This window comes from Odontesthes bonariensis, chromosome 8 (assembly GCF_027942865.1).
Source record: "Odontesthes bonariensis isolate fOdoBon6 chromosome 8, fOdoBon6.hap1, whole genome shotgun sequence".
Classification (NCBI taxonomy): domain Eukaryota; kingdom Metazoa; phylum Chordata; class Actinopteri; order Atheriniformes; family Atherinopsidae; genus Odontesthes; species Odontesthes bonariensis.
Genome location: NC_134513.1, coordinates 32962052 through 32989914, shown reverse-complemented (window position 1 = coordinate 32989914; position 27863 = coordinate 32962052). Strand labels below are relative to the sequence as shown.

At 40.3% G+C, this 27863-nt stretch overlaps 1 protein-coding gene across 5 annotated transcripts in view; it reads right to left on the bottom strand.

Moving 5' to 3' along the window:
* Positions 1-27863, bottom strand: part of LOC142385574 (plexin-B2-like) — a 252476-nt gene that overhangs the window by 164930 nt on the left and 59683 nt on the right. For all 5 annotated transcript variants that reach the window (XM_075472217.1, XM_075472220.1, XM_075472219.1 and 2 more), the window contains exon 2: positions 21793-21838. The gene's annotated coding sequence lies outside the window, so the exon portion shown is untranslated. The remainder of the gene's footprint in view (positions 1-21792; positions 21839-27863) is intronic.

Here is a 27863-nt window from a genome sequence, read left to right as displayed (position 1 = left end):
GTCCTCCTCTTTTTTCCCCCAATGATGGGAAAAATATAAATTCTGGAGTAGTGTAATAGATGCCATATATATACAGCAAGTTGATATATCTTCCCCCACTACAAATTAAGGTGTTAATCATTAAACTCACTCCGAAGTGCACTGGTGGTCACTTTGAAAATAACTAAATGATTAAACAGATATAAGGCCTCATAATGTTTTATGAAATCGACAAAATGACTAACCTGTCGCACAACGTTTTTAGCATCTTGACAAAAAAGTAAAACTGAACACTTGTAGATCACTGATCTACAAGAGTAGTGTATAAATTAAAGCATTAACAGGTCCATTTATTAACTTTATCTAAAAGTTAATTTAAGGAAAATGCAAAGCTTTTTGTGATGGGCATGCAGGCTCTGCATGCACACGTTGAAATGAGCAAGTGACTATTCTAATTGCAAAAAACTTTGTTTTGGAACCTAAACCTTGGTTTTAAGAGCCAAATTCCAACAGATCACTTTTGTAAGCTGTTGTGCACTGAAGCCTTGACAACAAAAAGAAAACTGAAGAAGTAGATTTTTGCAAGTAGCCAATACTTGGGGAACTGATGGTATGGCTGCAATGCATCAAATTTTTGACAGGGCGATTGGTTCTGTGATTCCCAAAGGTAACTCATCATCAAATGAGAAATCAAAGAGTTCTCCGTTGGTCATAATTAGGTATAACCCTACGATAAATGCATAAAATATAGTATTGGTACCATGCAAGGCGTTTGTATTTGGAAGAGATCCCAAAGATGAGTCACCAGGGCATTAAATCCCAGACAGAATTGTAAGATTAGACCTTAAAATATCCCAAACTTAGATATCAGTCAGAAAGAGTTTAGGGGGAAAGGGAGTTTGTTGTTGTTGTTTTTTTCCCACCCACTAGCTGACGACCTTTAAGCGTTCTCATTTAGCCAAAAACCAAAATGAGAAATCTCTTCAAATCCGACAGAGGATTGATCCCAATATCCCCATAATGCTAGAAGCACCATGTAACCGTTTAAGCTATACAACCATATTAACCTTGGGACCATCCACAGCAATATACTGACGATACGAGCACATTAAAGAACACATTCGGCCTGTGGAGACCAAAATAAACATCGAATTTGAAATATTTTCTCCCCACCAAGGCTGTAATGCCAAAGCAGATGCACAAAGAACAAAAAGGGGCCCTAATACTTCAGGCTACACATAAATCATTCAATTATAAACATCTTTGACAAATTTGTTATTCATTCATCTGTCAGACCCTATAATTCTAGGATGAAAACAGTCAGTATTGTAGTTCAGAGACAGTAATATTTCCCTCTAAATTCCACTTCATGCATTTTCTCCCAAAGCTGTTGATGCTATTTTGGCTTTTGATCTTTTTGATATATATGTTGGGCAGTCATCTTACAGAAAAGATATCCGGATTCTCGCATAAGTTATCTTTTTTTAAGGATCTGTGTTTCCTCTGTAAACTTTACAGATATGTCCCAGATAAATAAGCTACTGCATTTTTTTTTTTTGGCCTACAGCTACTACGCAGACCCGGCTTCTATCCAGCTATGGAATATTCTCTAATATCCTACAGATATTACTTTAGATTCAAGATTCAAGAGGGTTTATTGTCATTCCAGCCATATACACAGTACACAGTGCAATGAAATAACGTTTCTCGAGAAGTTTTCAGTGCAAACAAACAGCAACAACAAAGAACAGCTGGGACAACAAAGACAATACTAAAAATGCTACAAGTAACTGCAAGTGTGGTGCAAAAAAAAATGCTTGTAAAGTGTAAAAGTGTAAAGTGACTAGTGCTGGGCGGTATGACCAAAAATACATATCACGGTATTTTTTCATGGTATCACGGTTTCACGGTATATCACGGTATTTTTTTTTCATGCATAATTAGGTGTTCACAGCATTTTCTACAGATTGAGAACAGAATTAAAAATTAAAATAAAAATTCTTCAAAATAATTCCTTCAATAATAATTGGTCACACAGAACTTCATTGTATTAATATTCACATGTTCATTGTATACAAATTAATAACATAGCTAATTACACTGGTCGGACTATTCAGCTCTGTTTCAGACTGATACCTCCGGTTCAGGCTGGTCCTCATCCTCAACACGCACGTCTCTTTTTCAATCGCGGAAAATATTTTTCAATACTCATCTGGATTGAAGCAGCAAATATTCAGTGTAAGAGTTTAAAAAAACTACTTTATTTGATTCACAGCTGCTAGTGTTTAGACCTCGACAACCCAACTACTTTTTTTTTTTTTTTTTTTTTTTAAACGGCAAACTTGCGACTAGTTAACTTTATAAAGAAGGCGTAATCGCTTGTTTGCTATGGGTCGGGTCGGGATGGGACAACATTGAATTAAAAATATAAAATATTTTTATAGGACTTTTTAATGTGTGATTTTATAAAGTTGCACGCGATACCAACCTTTTGTGAATTTCGCCCGCCGTCTTCTTTCGGTTGAGCTAATCTAACGCGACGCTGAAGCTAGCAAGCTTCCAGCTTCCAGGGATGATCTCGCTGATGGAGACACACGCGGTGTGCACGGAGGGGAGGGGCTGTGTGTGTGTGAGTAGGCTATGCGAGAGAGACGCATGACTGACTGAGACGGAGGGAGAGCAGGGAAAGGAAATGCAGCTTAACGAATACGAGTATTTTCTAAATAGCGTTAAAAATAGACAATAAACATGCGTTTTTAGAAGCGCAACACTGAAAAGGGTCCCGTCTCAAACAATGTCGCGCGACGCAGCGTTCCCCCCGTTGTGTAATCAAATACCGGTGTGGCGGTATATTAAAAATTCATATCATAACGAAATTATAAACCGGTATTCGGTGTGAACCGGTATACCGCCCAGCACTAAAAGTGACTGTATTATTATTTACATGAGGTGCAGTAGTGCATCAGACAAGTACAAAAAGTGGCTCAGGACAGTATACAACAAAGGTGATCAGATCAGTCCCTGAGCGTTGAGGAGTCGTATGGCCTGGGGGAAGAAGCTGTTTTGTAGTCTGGTGGTGACAGACCGTATGCTGCGGTACCTTCTGCCAGATCGGAGGGGTGAGAAAAGTCTATGTGAGGGGTGGGTGGGGTCTTTAACAATCCTGGTTGCCTTGCGGATGCAGTGTGTGGTGTAGATGTCTGAGACGGAGGGGAGAGTGGCTCCAATGATCTTTTCAGCCGTCCTCACCACACACTGAAGGTTTTTGCGGTCCAGTTGGGTGCAGTTACCGAACCAGGCGGTGATGCAGCTACCCAGGAGGCTCTCTATGGTCCCTCTGTAGAAGTTGGTGAGAATGGTGGGAGGGAGGTGGGCTCTCTTCAGCCTTCTCAGGAAGTGGCGATGCTGCTGAGCCTTCTTCACGGTGGAGCCGGTGTTGAGGGACCAGGTGAAGTTCTCTGCCAGATGGACACCAAGGAATTTGGTGTTCTTCACAATCTCCACCAGGGAGCCTTCGATGTCCAGAGGCTCGTGGTCCCTCTGTGCTCTGCGGAAGTCAACAACCATCTCTTTAGTTTTGTCCACATTCAGAGACAGGTTGTTGGCTTTGCACCAGGTGATCAGCTTTTCCACGTCCTCCCTGTATGATGACTCGTCGTTCTTTTCGATGAGACCCACCACGGTCGTATCGTCAGCAAACTTGATTATGTGGTTTGAGTCGTGTAGTGCTGTGCAGTCGTGGGTTAGGAGTGTGAACAGCAGTGGACTGAGCACGCAGCCTTGAGGTGCCCCTGTGCTCAGTGTGGTAGGGGTGCAACGGATTAAAAATCTCACGGTTCGGATCGTTCCTCGGATCAGAGTCACGGATCGGATCATTTTTCGGATCAGCAAAAAAAATATATATATATATATAAAAAAAAATAGACAAGACAAATAAACATGTTTTGTCTTTTTGTTTATTAACACTTTTAAATTATTAAATTGAAATATATAAAATCAACTTAAAGTGCACAATTAACATCTTCTTTTCAACATAATCAAAGAAAAACAACTTGGGTTACGGTTGTATACAAACCTAAAGTGCAACATAAAAACACACCGATAGCGTTTGTGATCGCTTTAGCCCGGTCGGATTGTGAAGGAAGGGGCTGCTTAAATGCCGCGGTGATGAGCGGTTGTTGAGCCGCTTTCGGTTTCACTCCTGTCAGTGAAACACCGGGGTGATGTCGCTGCAAATGCGTGGCCATGCTCGATGTGTTTCCACTGTTGTGTGGCTTTCTTGTGCCACAGTGCCCACACACCGTCACGGTTTTATCCACCAACCTCTTTCCTTCTTCATTAAATTTGACAGGGAAGCCAAAATGCTCCCAAACAGGGGATTTAAATGACGTGGGGCATGAAGCTCTTCTGTTCCTCCGCTCGCCATGACCACGCTGTATTGCAGGTTAGGGGTTTTCTTTATGTTAGCTATCGCTATGTCAGCTACGTGTTATGTCTGTGTGGTAACCTAGGCGACAGGTTTGTGTGGCATCGCGAGTATATGGAAACAGACGTAGCACTAGAGGCAGCAGTTATCGTTACAGTAGTCACCGAAGTCTAGCCTACTTTTATTTTCCATGCCCACTGTTCTACATGTTGTACGCTGAGGACAATAAATCACAAACGAGCCATAGGACTGTTTGCTTATTGAAGAGGGAACTGTTGCAGACTTTTACCCAGAGCGTGGAAAGTAGCTCTGTCCCTGGAACTAGCAGGAATGGTAACGGCTGTGTGAGGACTGAACATGCGCACCATTTTTTTTTTCATAAATCAATCCGCGGATCATGTGTGTGCCGAACCGAAATAATTGATCCGAACGGATCACGGATCAATGATGATCCGTTGCACCACTACAGTGTGGTGGTGCTGGAGGTGTTGTTTCCGATCCGGACTGACTTGGGTCTCCCCGTAAGAAAGTCCAGGATCCAGTTGCAGAGGGAAGTGTTCAGGCCAAGCAAGCTCAGCTTCCTAATCAGGTGCTGTGGGATGATAGTGTTGAATGCTGAACTGAAGTCTATGAACAGCATTCTGACGTAAGTGTCCTTTTTGTCCAGGTGGGTGAGTGCTAGGTGGAGGGTGGTGTTGATGGCGTCGTCGGTGGAGCGGTTGGCTCGGTACGCGAACTGCAGGGGGTCTAGGGTGGGAGGCAGATGGTTCTTGATGTGCTTCAGGATCAGCCTCTCAAAGAACTTCATGATGGTAGGGGTGAGTGCGATGGGGCGGTGGTCATTGAGACATGACACAGGCGACTTCTTGGGCACAGGGACGATGGAGGTGGTTTTGAAGCACGATGGGACGATGGCACTGCTCAGGGAAATGTTGAAGATGTAGGTGAAGACATCTGCCAGTTGGTCTGCACATCCCCTGAGCACACTCCCGGGAATGTTGTCTGGGCCAGCAGCCTAACGTGGGTTGACTCTTTGCAGAGTCTTTCTCACTTCAGCTGTGGTCAGGCATAGCACTTGTTCGCCGGGAGGGGGGGTGTTCTTCCTTGCCACCACATCATTCTCAGAATCAAAACGACTGTAGAACACGTTCAGCGCATTGGGCAGGGAGGCATCATTGTCACAGGCCGGTGTTGTTGTCCTGTAGTTAGTGATGGCTTGGATTCCCTGCCACAGCTGCCGTGTGTCTCCACTTTCTCTGAAGTGGCCGTGGATTTTCTGGGCATGTGCTCGCTTTGCATCCCTGATAGCCTGGGCCAGTGTTGCCCGCGCTCTGCTCAGGGCCACCTTTTCTCCTGTTCTGAATGCTGTGTCTCTGGCTCTCAGCAGTGCACGCACCTCAGCAGTCATCCATGGCTTCTGGTTAGAGCGCGTGGTGATGGATTTGATGACCGTGACGTCACCAGTGCACTTACTGACAAAACCAGTGACTGAAGCCGTGTACTCCTCTAGGTCAGTGGAGCCGTTGGTGGTTGCTGCTTCCCTAAACATTTGCCAGTCAGTGCACTCAAAACAGTCCTGGAGGGTAGAGATGGCTCCTTCCGGCCAGGTCTTTACCTGTTTGTTGACTGGTCTGGAGCGTCTGACCAGCGATCTGTATGCTGGGATCAGCTTGACGGAGATGTGGTCAGAATATCCCAGGTGGGGGCGGGGCTCGGCACGATATGCACCGGGTATGGTGGTGTAAACAAGATCCAGCGTGTTCGCTCCTCTCGTTGCAAAATCCACATGTTGGTGGAATTTTGGAAGCATTGTTTTTAGATTTGCATGATTGAAGTCTCCGGCGACAATAAGCAGTCCTTCTGGATGTTTGTTTTGGAGATCACTGATGGCTCCGTACAATGCGGTTAGCGCTTCCTTAGCGTTAGCGCTGTGAGGAATGTACACAGCTACAATGTGCAGGGAGCAGATCTCCCTCTGTAAATAAAATGGTCTACATCTCACGACCGCGTATTCCACCAACGATGAACAGGACTTGTAGACTAGGACAGAGTTGTTGAACCAGTCCGTGTTGATGTAAACACACAGTCCCCCGCCTCGTGTCTTACCGCACAGTGGGTCTCTGTCGGCTCGATGCGAGTCCGTCTAGCTGAATGGCCGCCTCCAGGACTCGGTCGCTGAGCCATGTTTTTGTGAAAACATACACACAGCAGTCCCTAGTGTCCCGTTGAGTAGTCCGTTGTAGTTTGATGTAGTCCAGTTTATTTTCCAGTGAGCGGACGTTAGAGAGCAGGATGGACGGGAGAGCCGGTCGGCTAGCATTAGCCTTCAGCCTAGCACGGACACCGGCTCTCTTGCCCCTCTTCCGTCTTCTCTCACACCGCGTTCGGCGCCTCCTCACCCGGCCCTTGTCTTCAGGCGAGCTCGGGGATTTGCGAAGCAGGCCGAGAGACTGTAGCGCGTCCTTTGTCTCCGTTGGTAACGCCGTCGGGCAGTGTTTAAGTCCCATAAGTAGACTCCGTTGGTACACTTGTGATACTGCATCTGAGTGTTGCAGTTTAGCGGCCTCTTGAGTGCAGTTTGTAGATTTCAGACACATAACTTAACGATATAAATACAATAAATACACGAAAAATACACTGTTTTTTCCTCTCGAGGGGTCACTGCGAACCGATCATGCCGCCGCCGTTTTTTTTTTTAGATAATTTAGATAATGTTTCACAAAGTGTTCTGTCAACTGACACTCTATAAACTGTAAGAACTGACTTTATAACTATAATAAAGACTGCTGCAGTTTATCCTTCGTTTTCATAGCTTGGTCTTTTTTTGTATTTCTATTTGGAAATCGAGCTTTACCCTAACTACATCAAATCAGCAACTATTTGATCAAACAACATGCAGAGAAGTGTATTGTGGGAAGCCTGTCAACCTTTGTAACATATCCCAGACACAATCAGGCTTAAGTGTATTCAGATTGTATGATGCAGTGTGAGCAAAGCAGATGATTAATAATGACTTTTGCTAAAAAACATAATCAATATGCTTTCCAGAGGGCAGCTGAGATAATCTGTCATAAGAATACAAAAATACACCCCCGTAAAGTCTCGAGGAGCAAGGAGGAGATGGAATGAGGAGGCGGAATGTTGGAAACTGGGGAGAAGATAGATAAAAGGTGACTGCAAGTAGAACAGAGCTACAGCAGCTTGTTTAAACATCCGACAGGGACTGTTGAAACTGGCTCTATCAGTATGCTCTGATCACAGCCACTGAGACAGACCGGCTCCGAAATGAAGTGGAAGCCTAATGGAACCATGTTGGAAGAAATTCTTTGTTTACAGAGATATGTTTGGAGAGAGGTAAAGCTTGGGAAATAGGAAAAAGACAAAGGTCAGACACATGTAAAATACAACAACAAAAAACCATTATGTGTGAGCAGTAAAGAAAAACTTCCATAAGCTTTGCTCTGGATCTGTCTGCCTCTTTTTCCGCCCTCAAATTCTCACCACTTCCAACCTCAATTTCTCCGTATGAAAAACTCATTTCTAAAGGTTTACAAAGTCACATTATCTTGAAACAACATTTCGGTAAGACGCTTTTATTTTCCATGAGAGGGTTAACTGAACATCCACCTGATTCACATTCAATCAATTCCACACATCTGTGACTTTCATAAAACAACCAAACACCTTATTTCCATCTATGCCCTCACACTGTTCTGAAGATTAACTTTTTTTAATTAATCACTTAAATATCTATTCTACAAAATGCCAAAAATAGCCTCACAGCTGTTTCAAGAGCACACGGTAAAAACCTCTCGACTTGCTTATGGTTTTTCCAACCAGTAGTCCAAAAACCTTTCACAAAATAATAAATGTGTAGTGAATTAAAACAGAAAGCAGCAAACGGGCACACTTGACAAGCCGTAGACTAGTAGATGTTTGGCATGTTTTTGACTTAAAGGAAAGTCTGTAATTATGTTCCTGTCTTTGAACCAGTGCTCAGCATGACAAAGCTGTCCAGGGTAACACAATTTCATTCCAATAGTTTCAATTAAATTAATAACAAACTCACCTGATTCAATATAAAAATGAAGACTGTGGATTTTGCGAATTATGAACAGCAGAAGAAATAACACCAAACTAAAAATGTCCATAAGGCCTGAGATAGTAACATTTATACTGTATATTTACTGCTTTATGGCCAGGGACACTTTTTGTTGTTAGATAAATATTGAAAACTTTGATTTCAATTAAACACATGTCAAATAAAACAGACATTTTTACCATTAAACTTTTTCTGTCTGCGTGCATGTTTTTTTTTTCCACTTCTTCAAAATGTTGACACCAAGAAACCAGGGAACTTGGACATGCAAACAAACAGCAAAGCAGTTAACAGCATTAGTCTTTCACAAGGAAAGCTCACAGTATAATTAAAACACAAAAATGCACTGACTAATTTTCTTTTTGTCCTCACTGCAATTATTCCTTAACCAATGAATTCTGGGCAGACCATCAAACAAACTGCCAAGGGTTATGTTTTTATTTTGAGCAAGTTACTAACTAGCTACAATTAGTCATTAGCTCAGTTTGTTTATTAGAAAAACCTGAAAAAAGAAACAAAATGTAATTTGGTTATCAAAATAGTTGACTAAACTTTTTTATTAGCTAGCCAATCAATTGTATCGCCACAAAATTCAGTTCACATTTTTATAAATAAGCTTGAAACAAGAATATATGAAATCAACTATATACCACGTTCCTAGTTTGCTAGTTTAGCCATTAGTTCTTCAGATAAATTAGTTTATCAACTAAACCTTAAAAAAAGAGTGTCTGTAAACTTATTGTTACTGAGAAAAGCAATCAACTATTTTCACTACTAAATTTAGTCCAGACTTTTAGCCCCAAAATAGATCCAATGCAAAGTGAAAACAAGTACACCTAATTCTTCCCCAAGGGAAGATTTTTGGACTTCTCCAAGAGAATATTTACAAAGCAAATACAATTTCAAAGTACAACTAATACATCTTAGTATTAATCTCATTTTAGTGCAGTTTTGTGTTTTTCATGTCAGAAGAAAAATATTGTTGAGAAATGACTGAAAACCTTGTAAAAAAAACTCACAAAACATATGTTGATCTTTAGAAACCCATAGCAAACCGTTACAGAGCAGGGAGTAGAAACAGTAGAAACACATGTGGTTCTGCTCAACATGACTGACATTCCTAAGAGACAGAGGGAGGCAGAGAGAGCAGGCTGGTCTTTCACACCAGCGTCTGTCTGTCCCAATGGGCATCAGATCAGAAGCATGAGTGTTTGTCTTGTAAACAAAAACCCATGACTTCCAATCTGATGTAACCAAAGGGTGTGGAAACGAGGCCAACACCATGGTCATGGAAATGAACGCCTTATTCCACTGCTGTCCATTCCTTCAGCACCAGTGACTCCAGTGAATAAAAATGTTTCCAGTTTATTATTGTGGGTTTTTATTCCAATGTGGAAAGTATCTCTGAGTATTATTTCAGAGAACTTACCCATTGTCTCGGCATATATATGGCTGAGCCTCACATATTTATGACATTCCAAGAATTCTTTGACAAAACCATGGGCAAGTGGGGGAAATGGACCATGCTAAATGTACCCCTAAAAAGAAAACAATAAAGGATATCTGCTTGGGGTTAAATAACTTGGCACCCTTTCGTGTACTATCCTCAACTAGTCGATGAATTCTTCATTCAAGTCAAAGGTTGCGCAACATTTCAGCTAATGATACAGGATCCTGCTAAAGAAAAACAGAATTGGCTCTGGTTCAGCAGCATTGAGCCAGAGCTAACTTACCAATTAAACAAAAATTAAACGATCTTCTCCCATAACAACCTACAGTTACTGAAAGAAGCACAAACACTGTCCCAATATGATGTCGTGATTGGCTACACAGTGACCATGTTTACATGCATATCAATATTCTGATACAAGTATGATTAAAACTTTATTCCAAATAAGATACTGCCATGTAAACGTTTTCTGATCACCTATGCCCAAATAAGATCATTTTCGGAAAAAGCATTAAATCGAATTAAGCTATGTCGAGTATTCTCATCCTATTCTCATCATTTAAACAAGTATACACCCTAATCCCAAATGAGATTAAAGTGTAAACATCCAGTAGACAGGTCCTCTTATTTTGAGCTACTTTGGGCTTGTTTTTTAAGAACACCATTGCTTCTTTTTGACCCATTCTCTTAGACTGGGATGCTTGTTTCTATTATACAATCTGGCAACGCTGGGCTGCCTGGGTTCAGTGCAAAGCAGCAAGGCTGTAGTTAAAAGACATACTTTTAGGGTGAGGAAGAAACCTGAGTAGATCAGTTCTTCATCTTTTGAGGGATATGGATTTAACTGAAACTTTGGATAAGCCCAAACATTGCAATTGCATAAAGAGGTGTAATGTGGACATAGATCATTACCACGCTCTGTGACAAGTGAATATACTATTTGAAAAACATTTAACACAATAATCGTAATATTGGGGTGGTCCGTGACGTAGTGGGTACAGCAGGCGCCCCGTGTGCAAGAGGCTATAGTCCTCGCTGCAGCTGGCCCCGGTTCGAGCCCCACATCGGATGGCCCTTTGCTGCATGTCGTTCCCCCTCTCTCTTCCTGTCTCTCTAAACTGTCCTATCCATTAAAGGCTGAACTAAGGCCTTACACTCTAATTTCCCAATCACGTATGGCCTTTCCTCAGGATAAAATCTACAGCATTTCCACACAGGGCCATCTATGACCATCTCAAATTCCCTATGAATGTCTGCAACAACAAAGTATTGACTTTATGTCTGCTCAAAAATCTCTGGAGATTTGATTCTGACTATTATTCACCAAAAACCACAAAAATACGATGTGTAACAAGAAGTGGGTTCCTTGTTCTCAGAGAGTAACATACCCTTAAGGAGTTCTGGGACTGCACTGCCTGTAAAGATTCCTCAATAACTTTAACTCTGTTTGCATTTGGAAATGTTCCCTTCTTTCGCTGTCAATTACAAAACCAATGTACATTTTATATTTTTCAGACATATTGCTTTGAATCTTATGTCCTCATGCTTTGAGGTCTTCTTCGGGCGACCTGCATGTTTCCCTTTTACAACCATCTCATTCTATTTGCTCCAAATTTTAGACACAGCTGACTGGGAAGGACCAACATTCTTTTCCGCGCTCTGAGTTAAATTACTTTCTTGGCGCAGTTCGATAAAACCTTTCCCCTGATTCTACTTACAGCTCTCTTGTTGGGTCTACGTTTCCTTCCAATCAGCAAACTCTGTGAAATTGTCAGTTCCATCATCTAGCAGCACATTGCTTTACAATTACCAATCTGTGCTTCCCATCAAATCTGTGTCAATACACTCATGTTGTCAAAATGTCTCTAATTGAACATGAACATAAATTACACAACTGAGAAACTGCACTATAAGCAAAATGGAACAAACACTAAATAACGCATAGCAATCTTGATAATTCATGCATAGTTTTTAGTAAATGTCCAAAGATTACAAAGCCAAACTAAAAAAAACTGGAATAAGAATGGATTCAGTTTGATTTGTATTAATCACAGGCATCCATTTCTAGATGTGAAAACAACCTAACACCCATATCCACCTCTAAAGTGCTTAATCAAGCAAAAATGCAATTAAAAAAAATTTAATTCCATATACACAATCCACCCAAAAGACACAGCAACCATCCAAAGCAGCAGCGACAGTGGAAATCCCAACTTCTATGCGAAAGAAAATGAAATGCCAAGCCTGGCTAAGGACATAATGAAAAAGCTATTATCAGCATAAGCTTTCATCAGCTCTGCATTCAACCATGTTCAATACAAACTGATTCTCTCATCTCGCACTGTTCCCATCTGAATGCTGGGATATTATAAAGGAGGTAAGATAAGAATGAGAGATCACTTTTTCCCCCCAGCTGAAGACATGCATCAGCAGATTTACTGATGAGGCCAAGTTTTCTGGAGCAACACATACAGGCACTTTCACAATCAAGCCGTCATTGTCCGAAGCTGATCAATTTGATTCTCTCTCTGCAAACATGTATCTATACATGTCCATTTATTTGTCAGCCTTTTCATTTTCTTACTTTTTTGTTTCGAATTATTGACAAAGCTATGGTGTCCAGAAACCTTTCCATCTATGAGCTCCGGCATTACTGTCTGAATTCAAATACAGCTTCCTCATACAATATTCAACAGAGTTCTGAATAATATATATTACAATACAATATTCAAACTATATTCAGCATATATTAAGCCCTAATGAGGAGGGGTTGATGGCAGGCCTGTCAACTATGGAGTATGCATCGATTTGCAAATGAAAATGTAAAAGGCTTGAAAAAAGATGGCTTGAAAAGTTATAGATTATCAAATTTTGAAAAAAATAAAGACATCTCAAAATACCTTTAGTTAGGTATTATCTCCTTTAAGACGGTACCAGTACAATAGCTATGAGGCAATCTATGCAATCAATTTCTGAATTTTGTATTAAGCAAACAAAAACGACTCGTCTCTAGCTGTTTTTTTTTCCTTCAGTGGCAAAAGACGCGTCTCGCTCCACACTCTGACTATATTTTGCATGCTTCCCGCTCCGCTTCGTTCACATGCTCCGCTTTCTGCTCAAAAGTCCAAAGACATTTTTGTGCATAGCTTCATGTTGTGTAGCTTAAGTATGAAAACAAAAAAAGCAAACCAGGCAAAAGATATGCGGACTCTTAAAATTTGCAAAACTTTCCAATTCAATCAATCTAAATTCAAATGACCTGACCCCTAAACTCTCGTCTTTTCCTGACTGTGTAAAGTTTTATCCTCATTAGTCACACAGGTTGAGGTCATTCTTATGTGCGTCTTTCACATGCAAGCAAAACTGAATTTATAAATGAATTTTCCTTAAAATTAATTGAATGAATCCAATCAAACTGAATCAGAAAGGACATTTTTTCAATTGGAGCCTTGCAGATCACAATAAAAACTGTGCCAGTATTCAGCTCGTTGGGGACTATAGCTTCACAGTCACACAAATTTGAAAGCTTTATCATACCTTCAACTCCTCACACCTCGTCCCAATATTCAGCAACCATTAACTTTCCAATACAATTTTTCCAAAATGTGAAGCACGTATAGCAGAGCTGCCAGAAAAATCACATTTCCTATTTTTCAATTTAATGAATACATCACAATGATTGCTACGGCAATTTTGGCAACTTTCACGAACCTGATCCACGGTCTGACGAACCGAGAATACCGTTTTTGTACATTCCTCCATGATGGAACGTTTCACCAAGCGGAAATCTAGATGTTCAAACTTTACTCACAATTGTTTGCTTTTGACAGCCACAGAATCAGTCCTTCTGGGGAAATTTGCAGAATATGAGAAACTGAACTGAGCCCTGTGTAATCATGGAATAAAATAGGACTGGGGGTTATACAAATTACAGGTCTAATCAGTGAATATTTATACTGCTGCTCAGTGGCTTACTGTAATCAAAATTGGTCCAAAGTTGGGGAAACTAGGGGAAGAAAATGCAATTGATGCTCTTGATTCATGAGCAGTCTTCCTCTAAATGCACAAGACGTTCAATAATTTGGGTCAAGCAGGTTTTCTTTGTGTGAATTTGAGCTTTAAACTGGAATTAGTAAAATACTGTAAAAAACTATATTTGTCAACAGTGATAGTAGTAAAACCCATCCATCTTTTCTAGTGTCTAATTTTTAGGTGTGAGTACAGTTAACATTTGTTAACAAGACTTCGCAGCTGCAGCTCCCCTCCGAGACATAAAAACACCCACACGGAAATAGAGGCAAACATTTTGGACTTCCTTCAGTAAAACAAACCAGAGCTTTCCTGTCCACCTCCCAGAAGGATGAGTGTGTGTGTGTGTGTGTGTGTGTGTGTGTGTGTGTGTGTGTGTGTGTGTGTGTGTGTGTGTGTGTGTGTGTGTGTGTGTGTGTGTGTGTGTAGACAAACGCGTGACAGTACACAGAATATCTGTGCTTATATACACAGCATAAAGCACTTTTCATCTCATATGTTATATTTCTAAAAGAAACATTTATTTGATTTGTTTTGAATTTGATTAAAACTTAGAGCAGCCTGACATTAAATTCATCCGCAGCAGTTTAACCACAATATGACTAAATCTTCTCATCTAAGTATCCATTAAATTTTTTTTCCATCTTTCAACTTCATATCTGGAATGAAAAAAAACCCAATCCTGTCACATTTCTGACCTCTTTTTATGATGACTGGACTGAGACAAGAAAGGCCACAGTTTCCTAATATCTTGCAGCCCAATATAAAACCTCATCTTACAAAGTAGTGTAATTATTATAACAGGTTTTATGTCAGTGTTATTTTTGAAGTCTGATTTACTAAAGAAAGATCATAAGCACCAACATCTTCTCTGCTTTAATCTCTAGTTTTTGTCAGGCCAGTCAAAGCAAATAGAGCCAGGCTGTGTTGAAATTGCTTCGTAGTTCAACCCTCTGGACGTCATCACCAAAACAATGAAAATAAATGTTGTGTTCATTAAATTAGACCACAAAGGCAGCAACTACAGAAAGAATAGCAGCGGACCCTCAATGGACCCTTGCGGCACCCCACAAGTGATAAGGCTGCAGAAGAGGAAAAGTCCTCTGAGGGAAAAGAAAAACTCGCCGCTGTCATAAGTGTTCAAATCATGTCAACAAATTTTACAATCCGCTCAGGAAAGGTTGTATTCAGGTTGCCTAAGTCAAGAGTTAGAAGGAGTTTAGATCAATAAATCTAAGAGGAGCAGCGATGGGATTTAAAACCACACCAAAACTTTTCACCTCTGTCAATAGTGTCCAAGGATGTCTGGAAATAATTAGACTCTCTCATGGTTCAAACTTTTCCAGTAAAAAGAGAAAAATAATATTTAACATAAATGTGGAAAAAAAGAGGAAAAAAAATCAACATTTATAACTAAAAGAAAATAGAATAGATAGAATAGAATGCCCTAATTGCCACTAAACACAGTACAATGAGATTAAAAGCAACTCCTCATTCAGTGCAAAAACTAGCTTTTCCAACTCTTCCAGTCTGCCCTTACTATGTACAATGCCACATATCATCAATATGTTAGATATCTACAGTTAAAAACTGAAAGACAGCTTATTATTGGAGTAAAGGCTGCTTGTGCTTAACATCAGCTCAGTTCTATAAATGGTTTATTATTACAGCTGAACTACTTCCCGTCTTGAGGTACTATCAGTCCCACCTTCCTGTGGTTTGTTTATCACCCCGACAGCCTTTCATGCGTTTACACCCATACAAAAAATGTGTGTTATAAGGGCCAAATAATAAGAAGGCAGCTTTGCAAAGGTAAGTGTTGACACATCAACTTCAGTCTAATGAGAATTGCACATGATGTAGAGTATAGAAAGAGAAGCAGGAGGCCTTTGACTTTGGGTGCAGGATTTCAGAAATAAAATACGGTGCACTAACTGCCCTATGAGGAAGCAATACTCAAAAAGATGTTGGATGCATGAAAGATAGAAAAAACAACTTCATATTTTTCCCACTAGTGAGATTAAAAGTGGTTAAAAGTGGGGTTTTTTTTGCTCCAACAGCAGAAGAATAGTTAATTTACCAAAATAAGAGTTTGTCCTCAGTGTGGATTTAATTGGACATTATACTGAGATTTCCATCTAGACTACCACCGTTACAGAAATTAAGTCTACACTAACGAGGTAGGTTAGCATGATAAAAGGCTCTGGGTTTACGTGATCAAGGTGTGCTAAATCATGGCGCATCATGTTGGTGTCACGCCCAGAGACTCTCATTTTTAGGTTCATGTTTTAGGTTATGTTTTTGTGTTCAGTCCATGTTTAGTTTAGTCATGTCTTAGTTTCCCTGCACTCAGTTTATTAGTTCACTCACTTCACCTGTGTTTTTTCCCTCAGCTGCACTCACTCTCCAATCACTCTCACTCCCTATTTAGTTTCCAGCCTCCCCTCTTAGTTTGCCGGATCTTTGTTGATTGTCACGTTTGCCATCCATGCACGATTCCTGCTCACTCCATGTTCCTTGATTTCACTAAGCTAAGTATTTATTTATTCCATGCCATGTCCGTTTGTTTGTTTTGTTTATAGCTACGTTTTTCTCCGGCTCAGCCGCACCTTTCGTTGATACTATCTTGTTTTTGAAAGTCCGCATCCGTGTCCTCCCTTCCCTACACCACAACCTGACAGTTGGGACTGAAAAAAAAACAATTAGAAGGCAAAAGTGGCCGTCTCGGTTTACACACCTTTGGTTTCTCTCCTCATTTCCCTGCTGGATTCTTAACTTGTCCTACTTCTAATGTGAGCACAGGAGGTGTGTTTGTTCCTGTCAGGTAAGCACGAAGAGCACCGTTACCATGGTATATGATTTACTTTTCATTTAATTTACAGCATGGCATAACGAGTCACACCCTCTTTACATGTAAAACTAGAAATGCACTCAGAGAGTGCAGACCTCCGCCAAGGAAGCTTTGTTTTATAAGCGCATTTTTTTTATCCACCCATATATTGTAGTGAATGGTCTGAAACAATCACAGATGGGTGCGAAGGTGTGGCTTACCTGTGGATAGCGAGCCATGTATGGACATACGTTCCTGATGTGGGCTACTTGTTCTTTGGCACTGTCAGCAGAAGAGGCATTCCCTTCTCCCTATTCATTATTATTGAACAGCAGTGTTCGCCGTTATTATTATTAATTATTATTATTATTAATATTATTATTATTATAATGTTTTGTCGGGAAGCAGTGTTCGCCGTTATTATTACGCTATATGCAGTTATGCACACTGGGTTGCCGTGCAAGCAAATCCACGTCGGGAAGCAGTGTTCACCGTTATTATTACGCTATATGCAGTTATGCACACTGGCTTGCCGTGCAAGTAAATCCGCGCACTATGCATTCTGTCTGGCTTTGGCTCTGTTTGGCTTTGGCACCTTGAGGTCGTGCCACCTTGTGGAGGTCGAGCCACCTTGTGGAGGTCGAGCCACCTTGTGGCAGGTCGCAAGATTGCAGCACGAACAATCGAACGAACATCCAGACAAAGCAACAGACAAACTCGGGCGATCACATAACCTCCTTGGCGGAGGTAATAACTAAGCTAATGATACACCTGTGAATCCTCACTTTCAGTTCCACCAACGACCCTCCTCATCACATGAGATGCACGTCAGAAATCTGAGATGGTATACTGAGATTGAGTAAAAATTTGACTCAAAACGAAACAGCCCATCATTTACTAAACTTTCTGCACGTCTAAAGCCCCGTCTACATGCACCCAACTAATTTTAACAGCTAGGATTTTCTTTTGATTTGTTAATCCATTGACAGATTTAGTTTAGGTCACTGGATGGGGAAAACTGGAGACTTTTGGCTGAAAACTGGTGTGTGTTTTCTAATTTGTTAAGTAGGTAGAGACCTGATTCCCAACCGGTTAAATAGTGTGGCTCAATCAAGAGCACTTTTAGGTACTTTAACCCTTTCACAGTTTGTTTCAAGGCAGGAATGTGTCTTCATCTGCAAATCGATGTCCTGTGTGTAAGTATGGAAGTAGAATGGTGAGACAAAGTTAATCTGCTGCTGACATGTTTCTAAACCAGCAATAGAGATAGTTACAGAGTCAAACATAGATATATGTTAAGTGATGGGTACCCACTATAGCACACCCCTGTAACATAACGACGGCTTGCTGTGTGCAAACACACACTAATGCAGCGCTGAACCGACTTTTTTTGAGCTGTGTGAATCACTACAGGGGAACAACAGCTACTTACAAGGACACCTTTCTTGTGCTGATCAGGCAGAACCACTGTGTGAAAGAGCTTCTGATGCACAGGAAACTGCTTGACAGCAGAATATTGCAAGTTAATCCTCTTCGGCTGTAACTTAGAACAGTTGCATGGACAGTTGAGTCAAGCTACTGCAACCGCTTGACCTGGCCATTTTATTAGACCACCATTCTTTTCCCAAGTTTACAGTCTTGGGAGAAGAAAAGGGTTATTGATTGAAGTATGTCTGACACCATAAAGCTATAGACTGTGTGCGAAAACAGAGGCATTTTGCTGCTTCCAACAACTTTCTCTGTGGGAGACCATGGTATATGTAAGCAGGGGCGCCGAAAAGGGGGGGGGAAGGAGAAGGATTCTATGGGCCCATGATTAAGAGGGGTGCAGAGAGGCCCTAATAAAATTATAATACTGACAAAAAATAATATGACACTAAGTTATGAACTAACTTATCAGAAAATTTATTTTATTTACAATGTACTGGTAACAATAACTTTATTTGTTTTGGAAACATGAACAAAAACGAAGAGAAAGGAAAGAAAGAGAGGAGAAGGAATCAAAGGGTCGACAGTATGTCAATACTTCAAAAACCCAGGTGGGTTTGTTAGTGGTTCATGTGGTGGAAAGTTATGGAATATTAACTGTCCATGGTCTGTAAGCTAGCTCACTTTTCCCACCCATGTTAGCTCATATTTCTGAATAAAACTCTGGATTTTCACATTTCACTGTTGTTTTAGTTAAATAATTAATGCAGTCAAACGTTTAGCAAGCAGTTCATATTCAATCAGTTGATCTCCCCTCTATCAAAATGATGCCTCGTTCAGAATAGATACGTCAAGTGCGGCAGCAGCTGTCAGTCAGCCACCAACTCCACCTGCCCCTGAAACAGCCCCAGTGCCCCCACATGAGGAAGGAGGTGAGCAGCTGTGTGTTGAATTAATAATAATGATAAACTGTATTACAGTGTACTGAGCCTACTTAGTTTAACATCTGCTGCTGATGCTATTCTTTTGCCTGTTGTATCATTCTATAGATGATGATATTGAAAAGATGAGAAATCATAATAGGTAATTAGCCATTTTCTTTTTTGATGGCGTTTCTTTTGCTGAGATTTTATTTGGTTCTCCACAGATGATAATTGCTATTATTCTCATGGAAGAGTTTATTTTATTTTAAGTTTTGTATTTTTCAGGTAGCATAATTTAGAGTTTAGAATTAGAGTATCAGTGTTGCAGCAAATAAATTAATCTAACTTAATTCCATTGTATTCAGAGTGCTCAGTGCTTACCTACCCGTCAACTGTCATGTTTTTTTTTTCACAAATATGGGAATTATAGTAAAAAATACCATCTAAATGCATAGTTTTATGTAAAATAGCATCACAATTTTTTTTTTTTCAAAATCCCTAGCAGCACCCCTATATGTAAGTTCAGCTGAATTCACTGCACAGATGTTGTCTTTAATTTACTTGAGTGGTGATTTTGTGAAGCTGCGGTTATAAAATAAGGATTTTATTAGAGCAGAACGACAGTTTGGAAAATGCTTTAAGTGACCAGGATTTGACATGTAGTCTTAATGGGCTGACTTTCAGACACAGCTTCTGATGAGCAATATTGAAACCAGACAAACTTTGCTCGGAATGCAGCTGGATTAATATACACTTTACTGATTTTTACAAAAGGATGCAAAAACATGGAACTTCGGAGAATGTGCACAGCGTCTTAGCCCATTTGAGTATAGCTGAGTCTATACATGCAGGAGTGATTCAGTCCTCAACTGCATTATCTGTTTTTTTTTTCCCGTCTGATATTGAGAACCACAATTTCAGTCCGATTTACATGTTTACATGCATTTTAAAAAGTCCAGTTTTAGGACTGACAAACCCAAAAAAAACATTTTTTTCTAGCATCATGCAAACTTGCTTACTGACAGACTAGCTGGATTAATAGTAAACACTGACAGGGAACACCATTCTATAGTGCTGCTTTGTCAACAAGTAAGAAGGAACATGTAAGTAGGTCGAAGGAAAGGTGGGGAGGCGGGGGATTGACACCCATATCATAAGTTTGGGATTCATGTTAGAGTCCAATCTTAGAACAGTTGTTTTTTTTTAATTAAATTCTTTCCTTCTTTTCATTTATTTCGTTTTTATTTTAATTTCCTTTGCTCTTCTACAGCATAGTTACAAAACATTTAAGGTTACGATATGGCATCAAAAGTACTTGATTAAGCATATGGAAACATCGGGATCAGGCATTAAATTACAAATAACGTTATTTCAAAAAGCTTCACTGATATTTTCTGTGTTGGCACGGGAATATGTCTCATGATTGTCATGCCACCAGCTCAGAAGACCTTGAACCACTAAACATTATGCTTTAGGGCAGAGGTCTTCAACAGGGGGTCCGCAGAGTTACTGCAGGGGGGTCGCAAAATCTTTGGTTGATTAGACGATTTTTAAAAATTTTGTATTATTTTTTTTTTCAAACAGTTTTTTCTCACAAATTGTGTGCAAACGTGTGCCATCGACAGATGGTTTGAGGATTCATTGTCCCATCTATATGCATGTTTAAAGTTCAAATCTGTGGATTATTTGAATAGCTCAGTGTTGTATGCAAGATGTTTGTTTATAAATGGCAGTGGCACGGCCACCCTGTACCTTGTACATGTTTAAAATAAAAACATGAATATATTAACCTGTGTATTATTTGAATAGCTTAGTATTGAATGTACAATAACAGAGTAGCTATGTTTATACACGGCACTAGGCCCTGTTAAATATAAAACCCAATTGTGTGCCAAATAAATAGTAGGGGGGTCCCTGCTCCAACTCTCCATCAGTTTGGGGGTCCCTGGCCTGAAAAACGTTGAAGATCCCTGCTTTAGGGGGTTGAAAACTGACACTATGGGATCCGAACTAAGCATTTATCAATCAAACTATCTTAAAAGACAAATATGTTTTGAGTGGTCGTCCCAACAGCATAATATGGTTAAACTCGCAGCCCCGAAGTGTTCAAGCGTTCTTTGACAAGAAACTGAACCTCCTTATTGACCCCAATAAGCTATTGGCAGGTGACTGTAGAGAAAATAAGTACTGCATATAAAGATTGCATTTAAGAAGACATGCCGCGTAAGAGTGGGTAGATGAGAAATGTATTGTAAAGTGCTTTTCAGAACCGTTATAGGGTTGAAAAGGTGCCATATGAGTTTGGACCATTTGCTATTTAAGCTTACTGTGGAGTCAGCAGAGTTTCTACGCTTTTCGGCTCCGTTTGGTTGTACCGTGTCATCTCCAAACAGCATTTCCTCTCAGAGTTGAAACAGCTATTATCAGCGGATTACTCAGCTCATGCATTGATGAAGAACAAAACTATCATTATCAACACTTGAGATTTTTTCTTTTTGGTAAGAAAAAGTTTTCAGCAGACAGGTTCAGCAGCATTTGCAAAATTTCAGATTCAGTTTGGGCTTCCTAAATCACTGTAGAAGTATGTGTTCAAAATATCAAAACTAAATATTGTGGTTTACTGCTTACCTGTTCAGGCCTGTTGAATCCTGATGACGAGAAGCACCTCACTCTCCTACAAAAAACACAAAAATTACATTTGTAATTGGCAAAGTTTGGCTTAATTTTCACATTCTTTTGTCAAAGGTTTACACACATATACAAGTTCAGGGCTGACTGTCCAAAAGCCTATATGCGTTCATAAAAAAATGCACAACTCCAGTTTAAATCTGACTTGTATACAAATTCTCGGAAGACAGTTTGTTGCAGCCAATTCTTACTTCATATAACTGTTTGGACTACATGACAAAGTCAGCATCATGGGTAGTGCTAGGCGGTATACCGGTTCACACCGAATACCGGTTTATAATTTCGTTATGATAGGAATTTTTAATATACCGCTATACCGGTGTATTTGATTACACAACGGAGGGAACGCTGCGTCGCGCGACATTGTTTGAGACGGGACCCTTTTCAGTGTTGCGCTTCTAAACACCCATGTTTATTGTCTATGGGTGCGAGGTGGTAATAAGCACTTGCGTTACGCGAAGGTGAAGGTGGATAGGATAAACATGGAAAGTTCTGAAATCGAAGCTGCAGAACTAGTAGAACATGCTGACACAGAAGAACTTGTGCCAAAAAAAGGAGCCGTGTCTGTAGTTTGGAAGTTCTTGGTTTAAAAAAATCCGACGTCGACCGTACAACCATTTTATGCAAGTGTTGTCGGGCTACAGTTGTCGCTGGAGGTGGCAACACAAGCAATTTGCTCCATCACCTTAGCCGTAAGCATGTCTTAGAATATCAAGAATGCATGAAGTTAAGGTCAGCAGCACCCGCCACATCAGCAGGTAACACGGGGAAAGCAAAAGAAAAGTCGAGCCAAATGTCACTTCAAGACGCGTTTACTAGAGGGACTGCCTACGACAGGAAAAGCAAACGGTGGAATGAGATTACAAATTCGATCACTGTCCACATAGCCAAAGACATGGTCCCGCTGAATATTGTCGAAAAGAAAGGCTTCAAGAACATGATTAAGACGCTGGACCCCAGGTATGAAATACCGAGCAGGAAATATTTTAGCCAAGTCGCAATCCCCAACTTATACCAAAAACACAAAGCTAAGCTTGAAACCGGGAACCAAGCTTAGCTCTGTAGAAAATGCTGTGAACACCTAATTATGCATGAAAAAAAAATACTGTGATATACCGTGATATACCGTGAAACCGTGAAAAAATACCGTGATATGTATTTTTGGTCATACCGCCCAGCACTAATCATGGGAGACAAACACACCATCTCCGCTGAAAGAGACATGTGGATGATTGTACTTGAAAAAGCCAGTCACACACATTCACACACAGGTTCAAATTGCACTTAATGCAGGCAACACTCAGCCTCCCAACTTTTTCTATGATTCAGCCTAATAAGACTCCAGCAGTCCATGAAATCTGGACCAAACTAATCGACTACCTACACAACCAATCATGAGTTAGAAGACTTAAGTCTGCATCTGGCAGGAGGATCAACTTCAGATGTACAGGTTTAGAGACTTCACTTACCATTGATTAAAAAGATAAGATCCTTTTTATTTGTTGTGACCCTGACCTCCCATCAAGTGGCCCACAAACAACATCATCCTCATGAAAAAACAGCCCGTCATCACTGTGCATGGCCATTCATTCCGCGTGCGAGTAAAACTAAAAGGAAACCGCAACCAGCAAGTCTGGCAAAATGGAGATGATTGAAGGCTCCTGCTTTACAGAAGTTTTATATTGCAAATGCACAAATTGATATAATTTACCGGCTTGAAGTGTGAGTCACATGTGAATGAAATCAGGTAAAGTCAACATAAATGTATGTTTATCACATACTAAATAGCCCGATGAAGATACTCTGTCAAACACTCCAACTGCATGCATTAAATCTTCCATCTGGGAGTGGTGGGCTTATGAAATGCAGACCCTCTTTATTACTGAAATCATTTGATCTGGATCCAGCTTGGCATTCGTGTGCTGAGTGGTTGTTTAGGGCATTCTTTCATTACATGGTATGGCACAGTAGAGCTTGCTGCAGGTGGTACCAACTCAATGCAGGCAATTTATTTTGCTTCTGACACATGGTCTTGACCCAACACAAACAACAGATTCACAAAGACTATGAAAACAGATCAGAGGCAAGAAAAACCAAGGCTGAAAGTCTGCAGCAAGTTTATTCAAAGACGACTAAGTTAATCGGAAAGCTGGTCTGCCAACTATGTATTCCAGGTAAACTGTACTTACAGCACAGTAAACTACACTTAAAAAGCAGTTAAAGGTCCTTCAGGACCACTAGAATGGAATGAATATATTATGCTGTGTGTGTTTGCTTGTCAGATCTGTCGCTGTGTTAATTATCACACAAAATACTTCAATGTGCCTTTGGGAAAATCCGTTTTGGATTCCAGTGCTGTCTAATTAGCAGCCTTCATGAAATATCAATACATTCACAAAAGGATAAGACTATAATCCACCTGCAACCAGAGGGATATACCAGCCAACCAGCAGCATATGGTGTAGAATACCCAGCAGACCACAGCTTCCTGATGTCAGTTTTGAAAACTTGACTGAGGTAGTAGCATCCTTATAAGGAAGTTAGTACCATCTCCAATAGAGAACCAAAAATATAGCCAAAATTTTGCTATTTAATGGGGGGGGGGGGGGGGGTCTTTAGTAACTATTAAGAATGTCAAATCAAAATTTAGCCCTAAAGATGTACACCCATACAGATGGATTTCTTGACATGTTGAAGAGGCCACAAAGACACCATCAACCCCCCAAGATTCTGCAATGCCGGCTTGATGTGCAATTACACACCAATACAGGACTGAGCCTTCTCTCTTAGGTGTGTGCAAATTGCCAATGAGGAACAGTTAACAAGGATGTTTTACTTTGGCAGATAAGCCACAACGAATATGTGAAATGGGCTTACAATTTCAAAAGCAATGTTATCATCCCATATGGCGCAGCGATTTGGTGCTGGGTTCATCCTGACATGTATGAGGTATATCTGCATTCTTTAGTTATTTATTGATTTTAAACAGTGTTCACTGAACTCTCACTTCTTTAATGTTATCCAGTTGTCGAACTGAATGTCGTTATAAGGTCGCTTCAACAACACAACTAAGACTTAAAGACCAGAATCTGCAGGATGATTGACGCAACAGTCAGTGATCAGGTTAGGAGCATTGCCTCCCACTGGAGCCAAGTGTTAATCATTATCCCATGCAAACTAAAACAGTCCACATTTTTAGGGAATCCAAAAAAACTCTGAACATCCCACCTTCGCCCATCATCTCCCTCCACCCTCCTGTTTACTGATAGGCTGGATTTGCTTTTAGGGTGCAATACCAACAGCTCCAATGTTCAAGTGTCAACCGGATAAGAACTGACACTGGATTATTACACACCTATTCTTAACACAATATTGTTTTCCTATTATCTTTATCACCAATATTGGTATGTTGGAACACTCCTCATCCACACAAACAACCAACTGGACTGAAGGAATCATTTCTGGTATCAGGGATCAGGAATTTTTCAGAGTTCTCTGTGGCCATGCACAGTCAAATGGATAACAAAAAAGAATGTGTCCATCTGGAGATTAAACTAACAGCCTAATGTTTGACCTACAGCACAGTGGAGAGTCATTACCTCACACATTCACACACCTAACTGAGCCTTTGATCTACTTTTCATGTAGAGACTCAAAGGCTTTCCCTTTTCACCAAATAAGCCGATAAACTGCAACTTTTAGGTGAAATCCAACGGTTTAACAATCAGACTTTTTCTTTATTCTTGCGATATGTCATGAAATATACTCCTCACAATCTCCTCAAGACCAGAACACCACGAAGCAGCTTGGTTTTAAGTCGTTCCTTCTCATCTTTCTTTGGTTGTAGCTGAAAACTGGACGTGTTTCACTTCTCTTACAAGGTCAAGTCACTAATTGAAAAGATAGAAAAGGAAACTGGGAGGATCTTATCATGGTTACTCTCTAATTAGATGGGTATTTTTCATTAATCCAGATACCCAACAATCGAACCTCAAAACCTTGAGTATCACAGCTCAGAGCGTCCTCGACTTAATACACTCCCCAGAATTTAAAAGTGTGGCTGTTCATGTCTCTGCATCTCATTAGCCTGCAGACAACTGAAAGTCCATCTGTAAAGTAAGAACAAGTGAGGCTGTTTATACATTCTTCTGGAATTTCCCTGAAAAGTAAAAAAAATACCAATACGGGAAAGATTTGACTTTTTACAAGGAGCTGAATAAATCAGTCAGAACAAAACGGTAATTTTCAGTGAAAAAGAGTTTCCTTCATCAAATGATCAGAGAAGAGGATTACATCTTCACAGATTTCAAATCAACCTACAGCTAATTTATCTTTTAGTTCATATGTAATGGTGCTTATTTTGGATTTCATGGATATATTAAGAATAGACAACGACACAGAGATAAGAGCCATAAAAATGCAAATTTGACTTACAAAACACGCTGGTTCTTGCTGGTTTTTAAACGCTGGTGTTTGCTATTAAATATTTATCCTGCTCAAATGACAAAATCACTAAAATCAAGCTGTTATGATGCAGAGTCCTTTCATATGTTGGTATTTATTCACTTGGAACAACAGCTTTTTTCCTTAAATATGGTGTTTCAACAAAATCTAAACCTTGGACAGAACTCTCAAAACTCGTGCCAAAATGGAGCCGAAGATATCCTCCGAGGCCTTCTCAGGCTGTTAGACTAATCTCCAGGGATCCTCTGAAGTCTCTGAAGGATACTCTTAGCCATATTCTGACCTCCTCCCAGCTGTTGAAATCTGATGTATAACTTGGGGTGTTCTCACACAGCTTGCCTATGACTGCTGGGTGTGGTCAGATGTGCAACAGACCGTAACAGTTCAAGTTAAAGGGTGTTACACGATGCTTCAAAACTCAGTGTTACTCATATGGGATTCAACTGAAAAACTCCTGTCAGTATTAACCACTGTCATCTATCTTCTGTTGTGGCTGCAAATAGCAAACACCAGGAAAATAAACAGTCACATTTTTCTGAAAATGGAATGTGAATACTTTAGCAATCTCATGAGTTTTAAACCAACTGCATGTCAACAGCACGGACTGATGAAGATTGATGCAGCTGTTCAGGTTGACGTGATCCCAATGCATATATGACTGATAAGACGAACTGCTTCTGTAGCTTTTCCGTGGACTTAAAATGGATCGAGCCAAGTTTTTTTTATATGCAACTGATTTGTAAGAACAAACTTACTGAGCAATAAAAGTGAACACTTTATTTAATTCAAGACCAATTATGCAGTTATACCCATCCTACATTTCAGAAGCCACTACCAGGCATTTTTAAAAGATATGTAAATATACTGCGACACAATGAATGCCATCATGTCAGGTGTTCGATCAAACAACAGGGGTACACATCACTCCAAAATCAAGTCACTAATGCTGCCTCAAGACTGACTTTAAGGTCTACATTCAAGTATCTAAACTCAACAGCAGCTTTTAAACCACAGGAACCGTTAAAACGATCCGCAGAAACTACAGTTCAAAAAACTTATTGTACAAGATATTTCAGCTCATACTTCAGAGAAGAGACTTTGAACATATGAACCCAAACACTGCTACTCACCATTACCAAAAAAACTTTGATTTTTCCAATATATACAAAAAAAAAAGCTCTTAATGTGACCCTCTATCAACTAAAACATAAAAGAATGGACTGGCAGTTAAAGGTAGGGTAGGAGATCCTGGATTTTGAGTCCAGCGAAGCTGCATTTTGAATATACACCGGTAAAAAGTCCCAACCCTTTTCTTCACTTTCCCCCCGAAGGCACGCCTCTAGAGTACATGAACGCGCACGAGCACGAAGGTGCACGAGCGCTGTTCTGACAGCAAGCATCGATCGTTGCCGTATTTAGTATTTAGTATTTAGTTTATGCTAACTATACGTTTAATAATGCTAGGTGCTAGCCAAGCTGGCTCTAGTTTAGCTTCCTGCCAAGCTTCGTTCACGGAGCAGGGTACGCGCACAGGGGGAGGGGGAGGG